Source organism: Octopus sinensis, linkage group LG3, assembly GCF_006345805.1.
Source record: "Octopus sinensis linkage group LG3, ASM634580v1, whole genome shotgun sequence".
Taxonomy (NCBI): domain Eukaryota; kingdom Metazoa; phylum Mollusca; class Cephalopoda; order Octopoda; family Octopodidae; genus Octopus; species Octopus sinensis.
The window spans coordinates 85675438-85686753 of NC_042999.1; positions in this window are offsets into that span (position 1 = coordinate 85675438).

The window sequence follows — 11316 nt, forward strand, 5'->3', positions numbered from 1 at the left end:
TGATTGATGAGCCAGGTTTAATGAAATCATAATGGATCACACCTGCTCCAGACTACCAAGCAAACACCATCAGCTTCTTTTGATGAATTTTACTTTTTGGACTGTGTTTTGGTGACTCGTTTTTGTCCAATCATTGTACTAAACATTTATGGTGGTTGTATTGAATCCATTTCTCATCACGTTACAATTCAATTAAAAAATGATTCATTTTTGTGACAAGAAAGTAGCATGATGCAAGCTTCCAAACATTGTTGTTTTTGATTTTCATTGGGTTCATGTGGAACCTACTCATCCAACTTTATCACTTTACCGATTTGAACTAGATGAGTCAATATTGTTTGCTTGCAAACACCATACAACAATGATAATTCACAGGCACTCTGAGATGGATCTGACTTGACGGTGGCTTTCAGTTTGTCATTATCCACCTTTGTTTCTGGTTGACTGTGTTGCTCATTTGTGAGGTCAAAGTTACCAGAATTAAGTTTTGTAAACCAATTTGATACTGTCTACTGTGTAATAACAGTAGAATGAAATACTTCATTAATATTCAAAGCTGTCTTTGATGCTGTATTTCCAAGAAAGAACTCATATTTCAAAACTGTACGAATTTCTGACTTATCCATCTCTAATCAAAACTAGCAAATTTTGATATTAATCTGGGATCCAACAGTGTTGATACCCCAGAACTTGGGTTGAGTGCTTCTCTGGAAATACCGCACCTTTATACCATACAGGATCTAAGATATATATAATAATTCCAGTTACCCACCCTGTTTTATTAGTCAGCATTGCTTACAATTAACCTTATGGAATTGAGTATAGCAAAGCATTACAGCAGTGGTTTTTAAAAGAAAAAATGAAACTAGATACTATAAACACATGCAGCCAACAAAAGAAATGAAGCATGTAATTCACCTAGTTCAGTAAATGTGAGTGTAGCAAATCTTTTATGATAGAAGAGAAAACTGAATATGAAGGTGTGCCAGTTATGTGAACTCTCACTCTGATTTGATTTGCAGCTTAATCAGGTGATCCACTTTACTAAACCAATTAACTTGTACATCTATCAATTGACAATAGTAGCAAATAACAACAGCAGCAGAATCACTCAGAGCTTTATTGGCCTTTATTAATGATCAATCAACTTATTCTTTTGCTATATTAAGTATCATTAATTGTTAACAGCTTACTTATCAACATACAGAACAGTGACCAGCATAACCATTTTATATGTAATGTCCTGTCATTTGATTCCAGTCTCCTGTGAAAAACATGTCAGGCCTCAGGGAAATATCACCTTGTTTGGAAACAAGTGAGGGTTGGTAACAGTAAAGACATTTAGCCATAGAAAATTTGCTTTGGCCAACTTTGACTTTTGCAAGCATGGAAAATTGAATATTAAGTAATAAGAATAAGAATATCAGGCTGTCTTCAATAACAATTAATAGTAGTTTATTCTGCGGTTCACAGGTAAAACATGTACATATGTATTTCTTGTGGGGAAACTGGCAGCCGAGTCCACAGGACTGTTTACAATGTTCACTCATGTGAGCCAAGAAGACAGAAATAGTACTGGAAACTGTAGATCTGTCTAGGATGATGGAGAGATTGCACCTCATTGACATGCATCCAACATTCTTCTTGTTGAGGAATTGCCTTGCTATGCAGTGAGCTATATCGCCCTCTTACAGATCACTTCAGTGAACTCGATGTCACTATCTGGCCCTGTGCTGAACTGGGCGGCAATGTTAGTTTTGACAGCACTGGTTGGTAAGAGGTTAAACTACCTTTGAAATTCAGTGCCTTGGCTTCCATTCCACTTTGGACCTGGTACTGCCAGCCTATCTTCCCTCAGTTTCCTCCAGTCATACTCTCATTGGCAAAGTACTCCATGGAATGGTTGAACTCAATGTGGCTTCAGAACTAGAATCATCTCTGGCAGATTGGACCATTGAAGACCTTACCATCTCCCAGAATACAGATGTATTTTTCCATGAGCAAAACACAAGTTTACAAGTGGTTTCTACACTTTAGGAATGGTCTCTTGTTGCTCGAAGATTAACCTTATTCAGGACAACTGTTAACCTCCTGAATGAATAAAAACATCATGACAATTCATGATCTTGGACAATCATCACCAAACAATTGACAAACTTGTTGATATGACTGGTGAATCCTGGAGATCCTACCAAAGAATTTTAAGCGAGGAATTGCAAATGAAAAGAGTTGCAGCAAAATTTGTACCTTGCTTGCTCACGGAAGATCAAAAGCAGTCATGACTGAATGTAAGACCCTGCTTACCCACCCTCCCTATTCAGCCAATCTTGCTCCCTGCAACTTTTTTTTGTTCCACTGAATGAAAAAAGTTCTTAAAAGGAAAACGTTTTGAAGATGTAGAAAAAGTGAAGAAAAAACAATGGAGACATTAAAAGACATCACTTCACAGAATTCCGGGACAATGGAAAATGCATCCGAACTAATGCATTGCTTCAACTGGAGAATACTTTGAAGGTGATAAAAGTGTAAACATATAAAACTATGTGGATAAAATATTATTGCAAAATTCTGGTTTCTTTTGGGTACCCCTTGAATATATTTTAAATAATACATATCTTCTTTCATGTACCTATGCACATATAGAGCATTCATGCATACACATACATACACGTGTTGAGATTGTGGACAGAATATTATACTTCTAAAGAAGCTTTTTGCTGCTTTTGTCACAGATTGTATTCATACTGAAGTCACTCAAATTTTGATATGGTTTCAACAATGGGAACAGAATCCTAGTTAGGATATTTAAGCCTGAATTCAATGAGGCTAATGCTTAGGCTTTCAGACAAAAGAAGGAATTAAAAATTAGGACTGCTTGTAGAACAATTGATTTTAAAAAATGAAGAAAAAATAGGAAAAATATTGTTGAAAGCATGGGGAGGGCAGATTTTCAGGAGATTGCTTGACATTATTAGATTCCTTGTTAAATAGATTTTGATTCTATAGGATTATTTAAAAGGAGATGGATGCTAAATCTGAAGCAATAAGAAATAAAGGGAATTTTATAGAGTTAATTCATTTGTTGACAAAATATAATCCAATGCTTTATGAGACTAAGAATCAAGTTGGAAATAAGTTTGCTATGTCTACATATCACTACTCAGAATGGGTTTATAGAAAATTTTAAAAACTATCTGGTTCAAGTGGCAATATATGTATTTACTCTTTACTCTTTTACTCTTTTACTTGTTTCAATCATTTGACTGTGGCCATGCTGGAGCACTGCCTTTAGTCGAGCAAATCGACCCCAGGACTTATTCTTTGCAAGCCTAGTACTTATTCTATCAGTCTCTCTTGCCGAACCACTAAGTTACAGGGATGTAAACACACCACCATCAGTTGTCAAGCAATGTTGGGGGGACAAACACAGACACACAAACATACACACACACACACACACACACACACACACACACATATATATATACATATATACGATGGGCTTCTTTCAGTTTCCGTCTACCAAATCCACTCACAAGGCTTTGGTTGGCCCGAGGCTATAGTAGAAGACACTTGCCCAAGGTGCCATGCTATGGGACTGAACCCAGAACCATGTAGCTGGTAAGCAAGCTACCCACCACACAGCCACTCCTATGCCTAAGAGTGTAAAAGTAATGTTACAATAAATGTTACTGAATAATATGTCTTATTGATGCAGACCAACATCAGTTTTTTAGAGCCTGATCAAATATATTTATCACTTTGATCCTTGAGTTTAACACTACGTCATCAAAGAAACTACTAAATAGTGACTGTTGTCAATTCTTTTTTTTTTTCACGTATAACTTTCAAGGACATTGTTTTTCATTTTGTTTTCTTTTTTGTGTGTGGTGATGGTGATGGTCATATAGAGAGAATGTTAGTAAAGGGTCACTACTTTAGTGAAAGGGTTGATAGAGAGGTCCTGTATGTGAGCTTTTGAGAAGGGTGTGTAATGAAAATATCAGAGGCATTTTTAAACAAACTATTTTAATTTATTAAAGGGTAACAAGAGCTGACAAGTAATATGAGCGTAGCTGGTGTATGTGTATGAGTCAGAGAAAGCTTTATAACTTACATTTGAAAAATGGATTCAGTTGTAAGTCGTTATAAGCCAACAGAAATGGAGCTAGTATAAATGAAAATGCACTGCTTGTGATATGGCCAGTGAACTCGTTTTTGCATTAATATGCATCTAGCCCTCTTGGCTGGCGTTGCCATAGCACAAGTGATAATAAAAATAGCTTTCCTTGACTTGCTACAGTCACTATGACCTAGCATTTTCTATATTGATCATTTTATGGAAATATCAAAATAATATCTTGGTAACAACTTCAGTTAAAGAAATAATTTTATGTTTACTTACAAAACTAAAAAAGATTTTCATACAGTTCTATATTTAAGAGATGAGGGATTATGTACATTATTTACATTATTTACATTTGACGGATATTTGTCCTCATCTTGTTTGTTGTTAACACAATGTTTTGACTGATATACCCTCCAGCCTTCACCAGGTGTCTTGGGGAAATTCGAACCTGGGTTCTTATTCCTAAGATATTTTTCAATGTTGTTGTTATTATCATCATCATTATTATCATCATCATCATCATCATCATTATTATTATTCAGGTCACTGCCTGGAATCAAACTTAGAATCTTGCGGTTAGTAGCCCACGCTCTTAACTACTATGCCATATGCCTGTGCTCATGGGCATATGGTGTAGTGCTTAAGAGCACAGGCTACTAACCCCAAGATTCCGAGTTCAATTCCGGGCAGTGACCTGAATAATAATAATAATAATGATAATAATAATAACAACAACAATATCGAAAAATATCTTAGAAATGAGAACCCAGGTTCGAAATTTCCCCAAGACACCTGGTGAAGGCTGGAGGGTATATCAGCCAAAACGTTGTGTTAACAACAAACAAGATGGGGACAAATATCCGTTAAATGTAAATAATGTAAAGATTTTCATACTTAACTTTTTTAGACATACTGTACAGATACTTAATAATTTGTTGACTATTGTGTGGTAACCAAGATAGAAAGTTATCAAACTGTAAGCAACTTATTTACTTATGTGGTAATTATAACTAATATATTATGGAACTTTTCTTGAGGGACGAACAATAATCAGTTATAATAATTAAAAGCTGATAGCTCTACATGGCAATAACTACAGTGTAAAGCCTAAAACCTTTAAAGGTTTGATGAAAGCATATCAGAACAGTTAATAAATGTTGTTGGCTCATGTAAATTCCATTTCATTTGTTTAGTCCTTTAACATTTAAACCGGCCAAAATATTCTACCTGTTTTATGTTTAAGTTGGCCTGATCTCAACTCTCACACCAACCCTACAATATCATTAAAAAGTTAACAATTACCTTTTCAAAATCTCAAATCTATGAGATAATGCATGGTTAATACAAAACAATGTGAATCAATAAGTGTTAAATTTGACAGAATAATGTGAATGCTAAAAGGTTAAATGAGAGCACTATTGCATCATCTACTAGACTAGCCTTTATTACTCAATTTCTTAAGGGTAATGAAATATTTGAGTGTAACCACAAGGGCTGAAATATGTAAATGAATTGTCAAACTGAGAGAGTAATCTTTCAAAAATAGTTTCTGCTACAACTGATAATGTGTCCTGCGTGACTAGTAGAAATGTAGATTTGTTTGTAAAATATGTTGGATAACCACTGGTAGCCTTTCGTTATATAATATATGGAAAGCTTTTGTGTGCAAAAGTTGACCATGTGGTTGCAAAGTGAGTTTCTTAACCACACAACCACACTTGTACTTATAGTTAACAATTTGAAAAATAGTATTATAATATGTGTGTGTGTCTGTGTGTGTGTATTTTCTTGGGTCACAATGAGTATCTCTCTCTCTATCTCTCTCTATCTATCTCCCTATCTCTCTATCTATCTCCCTATCTCTCTTTCTATCTCTCCATCATCAACACCAAAATCAATACAACTACTTCCATTATCAACCCACCAACTCCTCAGCGACCAACAACAGCAGCAACAAGAGTATGAACAAGATAATCAACTCTGTCTAAAACAAGGCAATGATATGAGATAATCTGGTATCTTGGCATATTTTAAAAGTTGAACAAAATGTCTTTGATCTTAGGTCAATAAAGATTGACTTGAGACTAACTAGTAGCAAAAATACAAGTAACAAGAACTGCCACTGCCACTACAAAAAATAGTCCCCACCATCATTGACACTACAACAAATCCATCAACTTTTGAATAACCAGCTGATAACAACAATATGATAGCAATGTTTGTAACTACATATATTTTGTCAACACAGTGGTGTGTATATATGTGTGTGTGAGTAGATTGTGGAGTTTTTATGACATAAGTCAGAGGTGTAAGGGGCAAAGTGCCCATAAATCTGGTAACCTTTCAAATAACTGTAATTGTACAGTATTTCCTCCTACCACTACACTTCATCTTCCCATCTTCTTTCTATTTTTACATTTATAGGAATGCGATAGTAATTTATTTTGGTCTCACAAGACAGTTCTTTCCTGGTGTTGCTCTATATTACATGTTTGTTACAGATAATTTATTGTTTTGCCTCTGCTGTTTGATTTACCCACATTTCAAGATGTCTGGAAAGAAGCCAAATGGAACTGAAGGTAGATGTGTGAACAGGAACCCAAAATAGATTACACTAGATATTAAACATACTATTTAAAAAAAACTTAATACAGGAGTAAAAATAAGCCTCACAACCAAAACATCAAAGCATACAACATCCACTGTGGGAACAATATGTGACAACAGAGAGAAAATTAAGTCAACTGCCCAAGAGGCTATTTCATCAACTGCTCAGATTTTACTGTTTCTTAGATCTGATGTGATATTTAGAAATGGAAAGGCTGTTGAGTGTATGGATTTCTTTTTTTACTCTTTTACTCATTTCAGTCATTTGACAGCGGCCATGCTGGAGCACTGCGTTTAGTCGAAGAAATCAATGCCAGGATTTATTCTTTGTAAGCCTAGTACTTATTTTATCAGTTCTTTTGCCGAACTGCTAAGTGACAGAGACGTAAACACACCAGCATTGGTTGTCAAGCGATGTTGAGGGACAAACACAGACACACACACACACATATATATGACAGGCTTCTTTCAGTTTCCATCTACCAAATCCACTCACAAGGCTTTGGTCAGCCCGAAGCTATAGTAGAAGATGCCATGCACTGGGACTGAACCCGGAACCATGTGGTTGGTAGGCAAGCTACTTACCACACAGCCATTCCTGTGCCTGGAAAAAGTAGGTTTTCATGTACGTGTGGAACTCGAACCCAAACCTCTTTGTTTATGTGACCTAATGTAATACTGATTACACCAACACACCAACCTGATAAAAGCTAAAAGTTTGTGTGATGATTTGCAGAAAAAGGAAAGTAAAACATCTTGTGAAAAACCTTTTCTGGCTAATAAAGACTGGTCTAAATGGTTTAAGAAGTGCTTGTATTTGTATAACATAAAAATAACTGATGGAACTGTCAGTACTGATACCTGTTATCTTGAGCAGCTGAGAAAAATGTTTGCTAAAGAGGGTTACACATTAGAGCCAGTATAGAATGTTGATGAAACTGCACCTTCCTGTAAGTCTTCTAAAATTTTTATTTCTCAAGAAGGAAAATCAGCACCGGAATTTAAAGCTTCCAAAATCTTCTGGAACTTCTGATAAGAAATAGTACTGGTGATATTAAATTAAACCCCTTGCTTGTGTATCATTCCAAAAGTCCAAGGTTCTTCAAGGGTTAAGCAAAATTTAAATCTAATTCTGATTTAACATTCAAATAAAAATGCATGGATGATTAAAACTTTTTTTGAAGAGTGTTTACAATAATTTTTGTCTTTTCTGTAGAAAGGTATGGTGTAAGACATATTTCCAACAAGAGTATTACTCATTTTAAGCAATATATCAAGTAATTTAGTGAACTTAAATGAGCTTTCTTGTAATACAAAAGTAAATATTCCTAAGAACCCTAGAATTGAAAAAAACTTTTGCCAATGGATTGAAGTGCAATAGCTAACTTCAAGGCATTTTACCTGAGAACTTTCAAACAACTTATGAAAGCAACAGGGAAAATAAATAAACTTTCAGTTAGGGAAGAAGTTCGACAGAATGGATACTGTAGTTAACATAGCTGAGTCATAGAATGAAGTGAAACTCTCAACTCTGAATGGTGATTGGAAAAAATATATGGCCAAACTGTATCTGTGACTTGACAAGTTTTCCATAAGCAGAAATCTGCATCAAATATGGAACATTTACAAATCGTGTAATATTTGAAGAAGTCTTGAAGGATAATGTGTTTGAGATGCAAATGTTCTATACAGAAAGTTTTCTAACAAGAAGCTGATGCTGTTAGAATAAGAGCAAGCTGAGAATACAGAAGAAGGGTCTGCAAATTTTTACTGATAACAATTGTGACATAAAAATTACAACCTTAGCATAAAAATTACAAAAGGAGTTTACAATATTAATCTATACAAAGAGTTGATGTGCCATAAACATCAAACAACTTTGGATAAGTTCTTCACCTCTTGAGAAGTTGTTGCTGATGCACTTTAATGACAGAAGATAGTGTCCCTTATCTTCCCAGTAACTCTCATTCCAACCCCTCACATGGTAGTCAACATCTTTTGTGGTAAGAATGTACACTATTATAATATGATTCTTATTTATTCCTTGATGTATTTCTTGTCAAATTTTTTTATGTATAAATATTGTACTGTGTATGTTTAAAAATTGTTTTTTCTATGCATAAAAGTGGTTGTGTTGCTTGTTTAATTTTGTTTGTTTTAGTTCTTTTCTTTTTTTTTTCAAAAAAAAATTCCTTTGGAATGCATCTGACTATAACAAGAACAACAAATGGAAAATAATTTTGCACAACAGAATTTCGCATTATGGCAAGATTTTCAGGAACAGATTACTTCTGTAATATACACGATTATTGTATTTACTAACCTTAAAAAGCACAAAGCAAATCTTCAAATTTCTTAGAAAATAAGTAGCATTCAAAAGCAACAGTCTAGTATCACTGAGTCAGCCGCTGATTAAGTTTCTAAAATGTGCAGCATGACTGTGTGGTTAAGAAGTTTACCTCCCAACCACATGGTTTCAAGATCTGTCCCACTGTTTGGCATCTTGTGCAAATGCCTTCTACTACTGTTCTGGGCCAACCAAAGCCTAATTAGTAGATTTGGTTGATGGAAGCTAAAAGAAGCCATTCATAAATATGTGTGTGCATGTGCTTTCTTCTCTTAATATCATGTGGTAGTAAATAAGTGTCTCCATAATACAAATGATGTCATTTATTTCCAATCTTCTTGGGGAAATATTGCCATGCTTGGAAACTACTAAGAGCTGGCTAGAGGAAGGGCATCTAGCCGCAGAAAATCTACCTCAGTGACTTCCTTCTAAGACTTGCAAGTATGGAAAAGACAATAATAAAATGATGATGACAGTGGTGATTTATCAAGTTTAGTTCATTTTAAGGGACTGGAAAATTCCTGAAGTGTGCCAATAATGTAAACTAAATAATCTGGATTTGGAAATGCTGCAATAGATTGATTTAGGTAACTTTGAGAATAGACTGTCTTTATAACATTATAGACACTTGGGTTATTCAAAAATGCTTTTCAATTAAAACTATTTTGAGATGCAACTAATTGATTTACAAAGCAGCTCAAACTGGATGCAAAAATATCTCTATACCTGAGAGCTGAATAAGCAAACATTGAAAGCAATCCCTGTTAGTGACAGGAATAGCATGGGAAATAAAGATTTGAAACTCTAGAATCCCATTCCTGTAACTTTGTCTGTTTCAAAAACTTTGCAGTGGCAATATTAACAAGTATTTTCACTAACATACACATATGTATCTTTGTTTCCAGTGACAAACTTTGTCAAGTCTAAATATAGTCTTAGTAACGAAACCAGTGCTGCAAGCTCTCAAAACAATCAAATACAAGTGTAATATAAAGTATCTGTTACCAGTTGCATAGCAGCAAAAGTCTCACAGAAAATGTTCATTTTCCCATTCTTTGCTAGTTTTAAAAAATATTCATATCCCTTGTTTCTTATTATTAATGTGTATTATAATTTGTAAATAATACTCTTTTTCTGTTGTCATGTTTAAAAACATTGATATTATTTTCTGTCTTGCTTATTAAAGTACATATCTATTTATAAGTTATTCTTCAAGAGTCTTTTTAATGCCATTGACACTAATTGCTTAAACATGCTTCCTAAAATACTCTCCTTCCTTTTAATTTCTCAGTGGTATTTTTGTTAAACAATAAACATCAAAATTTCTTTTTCCTGGAAAAAAGGCTTGTTTTTGTTATTTATTCATTTATTTTACTTTTTGAGTCACTTAATATAAATAAATTTCTCAGTGGTATTTTTGTTAGATAATAAACATCAAAACTTCTTTTTCCTGGAAAAAAGGCTTGTTTTTGTTATTTATTCATTTATTTTACTTTTTGAGTCACTTAATATAAATAAATTTCTCAGTGGTATTTTTGTTAGATAATAAACATCAAAACTTCTTTTTCCTGGAAAAAAGGCTTGTTTTTGTTATTTATTCATTTATTTTACTTTTTGGGAGTCACTTAATATAAATAAAACATACATTCCTAAAACTGTCCCATTCAAATAATTCACGATTTAATACTTGTCTAAACAGGCTTCTTTAAGAATGATTTCCAGAATTTCGTTCTATTTTGCCATAAAAATAAATAGATAAGAGTCTAGGTCAGACTCTTATCTATTCACCCTAATGAATGAGGCTCTGGATTTTACCAATGTTTATTTGCTTCCATTACTGGCAGCAAATTTTTGATGAACTACATCTACAAGTATTACGAAATAACTCTGAGCCCTCAGAAACAGCCGTCAGACTTATAATACTTTCTCCCCTCTAATTCTTTGAGTCTATGTAATCTGAATAAGTTTGACTATTAAATGTATATATATATATATAAATATTTATACTTGATTGTTAATGATCTGAAAATTTTGAATCTACCTTCTCTTTTTACATGTATATATATTTTGTACATTAAAACCCACGCTTGTATCTGTTTATTTGAATCAGTCTCTGTCTCTCTCTCTCTCTCTCTCTCTCTCTCTCTCTATATATATATATATATATATATATATATGATATATATATGATATATATATTTCTTTATTGATGATGATATATATATTTCTTTAT